The 9,906-nt window shown below is 34.3% G+C and overlaps 1 long non-coding RNA gene across 2 annotated transcripts; it reads right to left on the minus strand.

The window, feature by feature from the left end:
* Nucleotides 1-1,327: 1,327 nt before the first annotated feature.
* LOC121206706 (uncharacterized) lies at nt 1,328-7,054 on the minus strand. 2 transcript variants are annotated; one of them, XR_005901858.1, is made up of 3 exons: nt 7,026-7,054; nt 6,874-6,942; nt 1,328-1,366 (listed from the first exon to the last, which is right to left on the minus strand). It is a non-coding gene; the product is annotated as an uncharacterized lncRNA (long non-coding RNA). The 2 variants fall into 2 exon arrangements; XR_005901859.1 differs by lacking the exon at nt 1,328-1,366 and having other exon boundaries at nt 6,873-6,942.
* Nucleotides 7,055-9,906: the final 2,852 nt, after the last annotated feature.

Raw genomic sequence — 9,906 nt, forward strand, 5'->3', positions numbered from 1 at the left:
CATCAACAACCTTTTCCTTGAACACTTTCTCATGACCGATTGCTCATGTTATCAACAAGATTCAAAGTTTAAACATGGGCTATTTAAAACATGCATGCATCTCAAAGACAACATCAAACATACCTTAGTCTAACCACCACCATAGCCGATTTTTCTCAAGCCTTTTTCCCCTTCCTTTCCTTCCTCTATTCGGCCAAGGATGTTCAAGAATGAACTCTTTTTTTTTTTTGTTTTCTTTCTTCAATTCACGGCAACAAGGGGGGGGGGTGAGACCATGTACTTTTTTTTTTTTCTCCATCACCCTTCTTTCATTATTTAATCACCATGCTTATTATTTTATTATTCTTAACATGCATCACTAGCATAACATGTTGGAGACATGTTTCCACCTATAGCATGGCCGGCCACTACATATTAGGGAGGGGGAATTTGACATGCAAGTCCCCTTTTTCTTCCACATGCACTAATAGGTCCTCATGCATTGACCTATCACATTTTAAAATTTCCTCATATAAGTCCTATTGACTAAATTCACATGCAATCGACTAAATCGAAGCTTGAAATTTTTACACATTCATGATTACATATTCTAGACAATAAACATCACATTCAAACCTTTCGGTGACTCGGTTTAGCGGTCCCGAAACCACTTCCCGGCTAGGGTCAATTTTGGGCTGTCACATTTCTCAATTTTTCCTCGAGGTTTATGTCTTTCTTAAAAGATAATTTTTTCAAAGTGCTTTTATAGTCTCTTCATTTTTTACCGAATGCCTTCTTGATATAGTCATCGGAGACCTCTAAAGCAAATCTCTCCTAAAAAAACACAAGTTTAGAATGTAAATATAAATGAAAGTTAAACTGAAGTATTATAAATTACTTTAACGTTTTGTTACCTTAATATTATCAAGAGCCTGATTTTTGTTGCTATCAGGCATGTGATGCCATGATTCGTAGTTGATGGGAAACATATTGGCATTTCGTGATATAATGCCCAAATAGCCTGCTAAAAGTCGAGCTTCAGATCCAACAGGCTGACCATGACTGTTTCTACTTACTTTGACACGCTCGACAGGATTTAAGTGGTATAAATCTTTAAGCAGCGTACGTCCTCGACCTCTGCGCGTCCTACCACTTTCAGCTGAAAAATGATATATTATTATAATATTAAAATTGACAAATAAATCAATAATAAAAGTCAACACATGTAAAATGAACTTAACATTACTTTGAAATTCTGCAGGCTCGTCAAGTGTCTCCGGCACATTCGAAGATCCAACAACTGTCTGTTGTTCACTATTTGCTTCTTCCGAATTTGGAGTATTCTGGACAATACTTAAATCTCGTAATCTTCTTCTACGCATTTTTCCTGCAATACACATAAAATAGTTAAAGTTTTAGTAACAAATTATAACAATAATAGTACACATAAAATAGTTAAATTATATAACATTACCAAGATTAAAATTATAATATTACATATAATTAAGAAATCGTAAAATCTTACTACATCATTATTTGTAAATATCTTCATCTACATCATGTCGAACCCATTGATGTTGTGTACTAGTACTAGGGATATTTTCATCTAAGTTTTGTTCTGGAAAAGATAATGTTTCTGATCTTTCGACGATGTCATCTTTACTTCCATTACCCATGTCAAACAAGTCTCTAGGGGTGTTCCGGAGTACAACATGCCAACCCTCATCAGTTGGATCTTTCGAATAAAAAACTTGTTTCACTTGAGAAGAAAATACATATGTCTCGTCCATCAATTATTGTCCAGTGTGAATCAAGTGAGATAAATTAACCATTGTAAAACCAAATTGATCTTTTTTAATTCCGCGAGTAGTATTAACATCAGCCCAATCACATCGAAATAAGACAACTTTCCATCTGGCATAATAATCCAATTCAATAATGTCAGTAAGAAGTCCGTAATACTCCATATTACCCTCAACCGGATTATTGTCCCTAGCACTAGCATAACTTGTAATTGAAGACTTAATAACAATTCCACAATTTTGAGTTCTCCTCATTCTCTCGCGATATTTTGTTTGAAATCTGTATCCATTGATGAGGAAGGCACTATATCTTTTTATTACTCTGTTCGGACCTTGGGAAAGCCATTTAATTTCGTCATTGACGTCCCTCCCACTCCAAACCTATTGAATCGAAAGTAAATTGAGTAATTATAAATGTATTTTGTAAAAACATTCTTATTTGATTAATTAAATTTCGTGATTATATGTAACTTATTAACTTCAGTTACATACTGTTTGGCTTAACCATTCATGAAAAGATTATGTGAATAACTTATTAATCTCTCGATGTTGTAATCTTCGAGAGCGTGCACGAGATCTCAAAATTTGTTTGTACTCACTATGTTAAAAACAAGTTTAATTGGTTAGAAGATAAACAAATCAAAACAATGAATATGTGAGGAAATTTTTGAACTTACTTGCGTAACGGTTCAACTGAATCGTGGTGAAAAAGTACATATCGATGTGCTTGTATCCACGATATATCATCTAATTCTGCAATTTCAACTTTGCCGATTGGTTCTCTATAACTTTGGAATAAATAAGTTTCGGCCAAGTTATGATCATTGAGCCCATCATTTCTATTTGGTCTATTCAATCGTGTTTCAACATCTTCTAAATATCTAGAACAGAAGGTCATGCACTCCTCTGCCAAGTAGCCTTCAGCAATTGATCCTTCTGGATAACGCTTATGCGACAATAAGATTTCAATTTGCTTAGGAACCTAAACACGATATACAATATTTATCAAAAGTTGTAACTAAATGTATAGAGGCAAATGAATAAATACTTGACAAATAAATTAGCACATTTCTATAGGATACATCCATCGATAAAAAACTAGTCCACCAAGTATTGCTTCGTGAGGGAGATGGATTACCAAGTGCACTATAATAGTGAAGAAGGAAGGTGAAAAGATCTTCTCCAAATTGCATAAATTCAAAGCGGCTCGATCCTGTACTTTGTCAAGTTCTTCAACATCCAAAACTTTACCACAAATAGCTTTCATTATATTTGATAGTTCAATTATACAGGACGTTACATTTTTTGACATGCAGCATCATAAAGCAACTGGGAGTAAATCTTGAATGAAGATGTGGTAATCATGTGATTTTAATGAATATAATATTCAATCTTTAAGACTCACACATTGAGATATATTTGATGCATACGCATCTGGGACCTTTATATCCTTCAACACCATGCAAAACACCTCTTTCTCTTTCTTTGACATTGGAAAAATAGAAAGCGGCAACTGATATTTCCTATTCAGAAGTACTTGAGGATGAAGATCACGCTGAATTCTCATGTCAACTAAATCAAGTCGACTCTGAAGATTGTCTTTTGATTTTCCATCGACATTCAAAATTATCCCAATTATGTTCTCCCAGACATTCTTCTCAATATGCATGACATCAAGATTGTAGCGTAAAATGTTGTGCTCCCAATAAGGTAACTAAAAAAAACTCTTTTTTTCCACAAGTCCGCCTCATTAAGATCATCCTCTTCGTCTGATTCATCATTAGATTCATCCCTCGATCTTCTCTTTGTTTGCATGTTAGGTGGTTGATTCATCTTCCCATAACTAAAATTGATATCTTTTAACATAAACAAGATTTTAGATCCAATGGTCTGCTCAGGAGCTTCTCTGTACTCTTCAGTACCATCAAATAGAGTCCTTTGAAATCTAAATTTATGATTTCCATCTAACCACCGACGATGGTCCATGTAATAGAACTTCTTCCCATTGTACAACCACTCCGAACAAGTTTGCGCAACACAACAAGGACAAGCATAACGTCCTTTAGTACTCCAACCCGATAAATTAGTATAAACCGGGAAATCATTAATTGTCCCCAACAAAGCTGCACGTAAATTAAAGTTCTCCTTTCTCAATACATCATATGTATCAACACCCGACCATAACTGTTTTAACTCTTCAATAAGTGCCTGCAAATAGATGTCAATATCATTTCTGGGACCTTTCTTTCCAGGGATAATCATTGATAAAATAAACGAAGATTGTTTCATGTAAATCCATGGAGGCAAATTGTAAGGAACAAGCACTACAGGCCAAGTACTGTACGAAGTACTCATGATTTTAAATGGATTAAAGCCGTCAGCTACTAGCCCAAGCCTTACATTCCGAGGATCGTTTGCAAAGCTTGGAAATTTACTATCAAATGATTTCCAAGCTAAAGAATCTACAGGATGTCTTAATAATCCATCATTGGTCCGTTGATCATTATGCCACCTCATAGATTCGGCTGTCTTTGACGACATAAAAAGCCATTGAAGCCTTGGTATTAGGGGAAAATATAGCAAAACCTTGACTGGCTTCTTTCTTAACTGTGCCCCACCTTCATGCGCATTCACATCTTTTGTATTACTATTCATCCAACGAGACTTACCGCAAACATGACAAGACTGTTGGTTTTTCTGATCACCCCAGTACAACATATAGTTATTTGGGAAACTATGAATTTTATCGTACCCAAGGCCCAAATCTTTTATTAGTCTCTTCATATCTTAATGAGATTGGGGGATTTTTGCAAACGGAAACATCTCTCTCAGAAACTCTAGCAGCATTGTAAAAGAGTTTCCGGTCCACCCTCTCAACCATTTTAAGTGAAATAGACGAATACAGAAGGACAATTTCAAATATTTTGATCCCTCGTAAAGTTCTTCGTTCATTTCGTTAAGTAAATTGTAGAACTTCGCCGCTTCTTCATTTGGCTCCTCATCAGGTGCACTTGTTCCCTTTTCACAAAAAAACATTTCCACCAATATTTCAATCATCGGATGCAATAAAGTCAGGTGGAAATGATTGCTCACCATGACTGTGCATATTAAATGCATCCCGCAACATACCTTCCATGTCATCTTGTCTAACATACTGATGGTAAGCAGTATCAGGATAAGTCGGATTAATCGTTGAAGAAGTTCCACTAGATGTATACTCTCCATGGAAAATCCATTTTTTATACACCCGAATAAAGCCATCAACAATTAGATGTTCGTAGACAACTTCACAAAAATGCCAATTGATGTTGCCACACCTCTTACACGGGCAAAGAATCATATTCTCTTGGCTTGCATTTTGAAATGCAAAATTTAGAAAAGTTTGAACTCTATTTTGATAGCCGTTGCTTACCCTTGACAAATTCATCCAACTCCTATCCATTTCGTTGTTCTTGAAGTCTAAAGTTGACAATAAATTACATGGATAAGTTGTTTATTTATAAGTATAATTAAGTTAAGTAAGTCATGTATTATGTAAGTTATGTAAATTATGTAAGTTATGAATTTTGATCTTTAAATTATGTAAGTTATGTATTATGTAAGTTATGAAATTTGATCTTTAAATTATTATGTAAGTTATGTAAATTATGTAACTTATGAAATTTGATGGATTAAATTATGTAAGTTATGAAATTTGAACTTTAAATTATTATGTAAGTTATGTAAATTATGTAACTTATGAAATTTGGTCTTTAAATTATGTAAGTTATGTATCATGTAAGTTATGAAATTTGATCTTTAAATTATGTAAGTCATGTATTATGTAAGTTATGTATTATGTAAGTTAAGTAAATTATGTAAGTTATGAAATTTGAACTTTAAATTATGTAAGTTATGTATTATGTAAATTATGTAAATTATGTGAGTTGCTGGTGAACTTGAAAAAAATATATTACTTTTGAATATATATTACTTTTGAATTAGAAACATTTAATACATAATTTCCTTCTTTAAAAAAACTTATAATTTCCTAAACAGCAACATGGTCAAATTTAAATAAAATTTTGGAATTCCCATCAAATTCGAAAAGCTTTATTTTTAAATACACTAAATGAAAAGTCAAATTGAAAGTATGGGAGAAACCACCAAAAGGAAGAAGAATGATATTTTACTAAAAGAGATTGTTGAAAGTAAAAAGGAAGTCTTGAGAAAAAAATTTAGTGGTCAAAATCCAAGAAGGAACATGGAAATTCTTTTCATGTTTTGGCTTTTACACTTAAACGTGGGCTAAGTGTCATCCCAATTTTTTCAATTTGTCAATCTGGGATGGCTGCTTTATGATGTTGAAATTTCCATATATTTTATTTTTTTATAAATTGTTTAGGATTTGTTTGAATTTTGTGATGAAAATATTTTTCATAAGATTGTTGTATGATTCATTTTTATAACCACTATAACTATCATTAAAATAATTTTCACTTGTTGAGAGGGCGTAAAAAGCAACTATTGAATTTGGAGTAGTGCTCAGAGAAAAATTGAGAAAATAAAAGATAAATTTGAATCATAATAGGGTTAATATTTGATATATTGACGGTATATTTTTTTCACAAGTAATTTTAAAAAATTAACATATGTCTTTATTTTTTAGTATTTTACTCAATTTAAAATTTTATCGAGTTAAGCAAAATGAAATTTGAGTCGTATCAAATAAAATTGAGTGAAATTATTCGAGTTCAATTAAAAAAGAAAACATATCAAATTAAAAACTTATTATAGTGTAACTAATTTAAAAATATTTTCAAAAGCCAAAAATTTAAAATTAATTTGGAAATAAAATAGTTCTGCTCCAAACAGAACTAGCAATTAAATCTTTACAAAATCGCAACCCCAAAATATTAATTTTTCCAAAATCATCATGATAAAACTATTATTGATTAGAATTTTGAGCTAAAACGTACCTTAATAATTTCAACAACCTGGTCTACTCCACTCTCACCAGCAAACGTTGGAGTCAAAAAAGTAATATTTGTTAAGTAATTTAAAGTGAAAATGCATAGAAATAAGGAAAAAAAATTAGCAGCGAAACCTGTACCTAGAACAGATGTCAATGGCTGTGGTGTATTTAGTTGCACCAAATATTAATTCAGGTGCTCGATAGTACCTAAAACAGATGTAAGATTATAAGAGTAGCACCAAATATATTTCAGTTTAAGCAAATATAAAAAACTTTATCTATATCAGTACCAAATATTAATTCGAAGATTAAATAGTAGGTTCAGTTGAACCAATAGTTGCAGGAGGAGCAGGAAGCAGTAACTGAAATACATACAACATTAATTCACTAATACAGAGACATTGAACTATATCCTAAAAGTCAAAACACAAGGAATTAAAGTATATGTACCATATTTAGTATACAATTTAATTTTACTTCATATATTTTACTTCATATAATTATTATAGTAATAATTAAATTTATTAACAATCGTCATAGTACAAAAATAGGGTAGAAAAAATTAGGTTTTGGTTAAAAGCAGTCTAAAAAATATTTTTGTACAAAATTAATTCAAATTGTAACACCCTGAATTTGGGCCTAGAAGTTTTGGGCCTTGAGCATGGGAGCGGTTGAAGGCATCTTATAATATTTTGTTGTGTATGTAAATTTCGTTAATGAAGGCTTATTTTAGTGGTTAAGTGTGCTGAGAAGTGTTGGAGAAGTCCTGGGTTCAAACCTGGACTCTAGCAAAAAAATTTGTTTAAGGTGAATCAAACCCTTGATGTAGTAGGTAGGCCTTAAGAATATTGTTGGAGAAATTGTGCCACAAAAAGCCTTGTGGTCTGGTGGCAAAGTAGCGCCACATAAGAGGTAGGAAGATGGCGTCATAGAGTTCGCAAGGAGGTCCAGGGTTCGAAACTCATGGCAATCAAAGAGCATTTATTTTGCTAACAGGGGGCGGCAAGAGTTGGTGTTGAATTTAAAATCTAATGATGGAGGGATCCCACATCGGGAAGCTAACATAAGAGTGGATGCCAAGCTGGCTTTAAATAGAGAGAACCATGAGGAGAGTAAAGGTACCTTTCTTGGCTGATCCCTTTCGCTTTATGGCGTGCTCGTTTGGGTTGGGCGTCGGCTAAGAGTGCTTGGAGTGCGGATTAACTCCAGTCTCCTATCAGGTGTGTATTTCTCACTACTTTAGCTGTAGAATGGCTATTTCGGGCCGCGATGGACCTAAAGGGGCCATGTGGGCCCAATTGGATAAGTTGTTTGATTGTGTAGCAAATATTGGACTAGGCTAGTTGAATCTCATATTTGTGGCTAGATTTGGGCTAAAAGGGCCACACGAGCGTGTGGGCCCATTTGGGCTGAGAATGGGCTTTAGGCCCATTCGTATTGTTATCCCTGTTTAGAATATTTTAGTTTACCAAATTACTGAAATACCCTTGACTTGTAAAATTACCAAAGTACCCTCGATTTACAAAATTATTGAAATACCCCTGTAGGGTAGAATTACTGAAATACCCCTGTAGGGTAGAATTACTGAAATACCCTTGTAGGGTAGAATTACCGAAATACCCTTGTAGGGTAAAAATACCGAAATACCCCTATAGGGTAGAATTATCGAGATACCATTGTGGGGTAAAATTACCATTTTGCCCCTAGGGTGTTAAATGACTGTTTTGCCCTTGTGGGCAAGTGACTGACTTGGACTGTGTGGTTGACGGATTTGATTGTGAATATATGTTGGTGATATGAATGAATTGACAATGATTGTTTAATTCAAATATGGGCATGACATTCTGCATACATGACATGTTGCATGGGTTGGGATTTTGTACGGAAGAAGATCTGATCTGTTAGGATCGCATGGTTGCTTAATGACTGTGGATCCACCGAAGGCTTAAGAGCCGTATATTTGTACTGATTTGATAAGGTCGCACGGGTCACCCGAGATGACTATGGACTGATCGATGGCTGAGTGCCAATCATGTTACCGAAGGCTGTGTGCCAAACATATTTGCCTAAGGCTGTGTGCCAATATATGATTATTGACGACTCGTGTCTATCATATATATGATTATTGATGACTCGTGTCTATCATATTTACTCAAGGTTGTGTGTCGACTAAATTACCGTCGCTGATGGCTATGTGCCTAACATGATATAGCTACTGATGGCTTAAAGCCAATTATTCTGATTATGGCTTTGCGCCAACCTACGTATGGCTTTGTGCCAACCTGATTATGGTTGTGTGCCGTTATTGTGGGCTTCGTACCGATTATAGACCCGTTATCGATGGCTTTGTGCCACGTATTCTGTTAAGTGGCTTTGCCACATTATCTGATTCTGGTGGCTCTGCCACAATATCTGTATCTGGTGACTCTGTCACAATATCTGTTCTGACAGCCATGCTACAAATTCTATGGTGTGTAGCGGATGGGTGGGTTGAGTTGTCTCCCCATATGGTGTAAGGTTGGTACGGGGGTGTATACGGCTGGATTGGGTTGGGATTGCATTCACATTCTGATTCTGATTCTGTTACCTGATACTGATTCTGATTCTGTCACCAAATTCTGATTCTGATTTTGGATTCTGATTCTATCACTTGATTCTGATTCTGATTCTCATTTTAATTCTAGTTCTGATAATGTTTCCTATTCTGTAATGGGCTAAGGCCCATCTGTCTGTTATAATGGGCTAAGGCTCAATTGATACTGAAACTGTAAGTAGGGTTGGGGCCAGACTTTTAATTCTTTTATATGACTAACTGTTCCTTTTATATAGTAGGGGATTTCACACTGAGTTTTCGTAAACTCACCTCGTTTATTAACTTTTCAGGTAATTTTCAGCCTTAGACGGATTGGAGCTACGAGGGGCTTGGAGGAAGCCACACGCACTGTTTATGTTACAGTTTTGATTATTATTTTTAAATGTTTTTATGTGGGTTGTTATAAAGCCATTGTAATTTTCTGGATTTCAAATTTGGAATTTTATTTATTTTTCTTATAATTGCTAGTATTCGAACACGGTTTTCCAAAGCAACTACTGTTGTTCAAAACATCACGTATCCGCAATTGTTTTTAAATTAAGCTTCTGCAACTGCCAAGATTTTTACAAAGTTGTTAA

Source organism: Gossypium hirsutum, chromosome A09, assembly GCF_007990345.1.
Source record: "Gossypium hirsutum isolate 1008001.06 chromosome A09, Gossypium_hirsutum_v2.1, whole genome shotgun sequence".
NCBI classification, from domain to species: domain Eukaryota; kingdom Viridiplantae; phylum Streptophyta; class Magnoliopsida; order Malvales; family Malvaceae; genus Gossypium; species Gossypium hirsutum.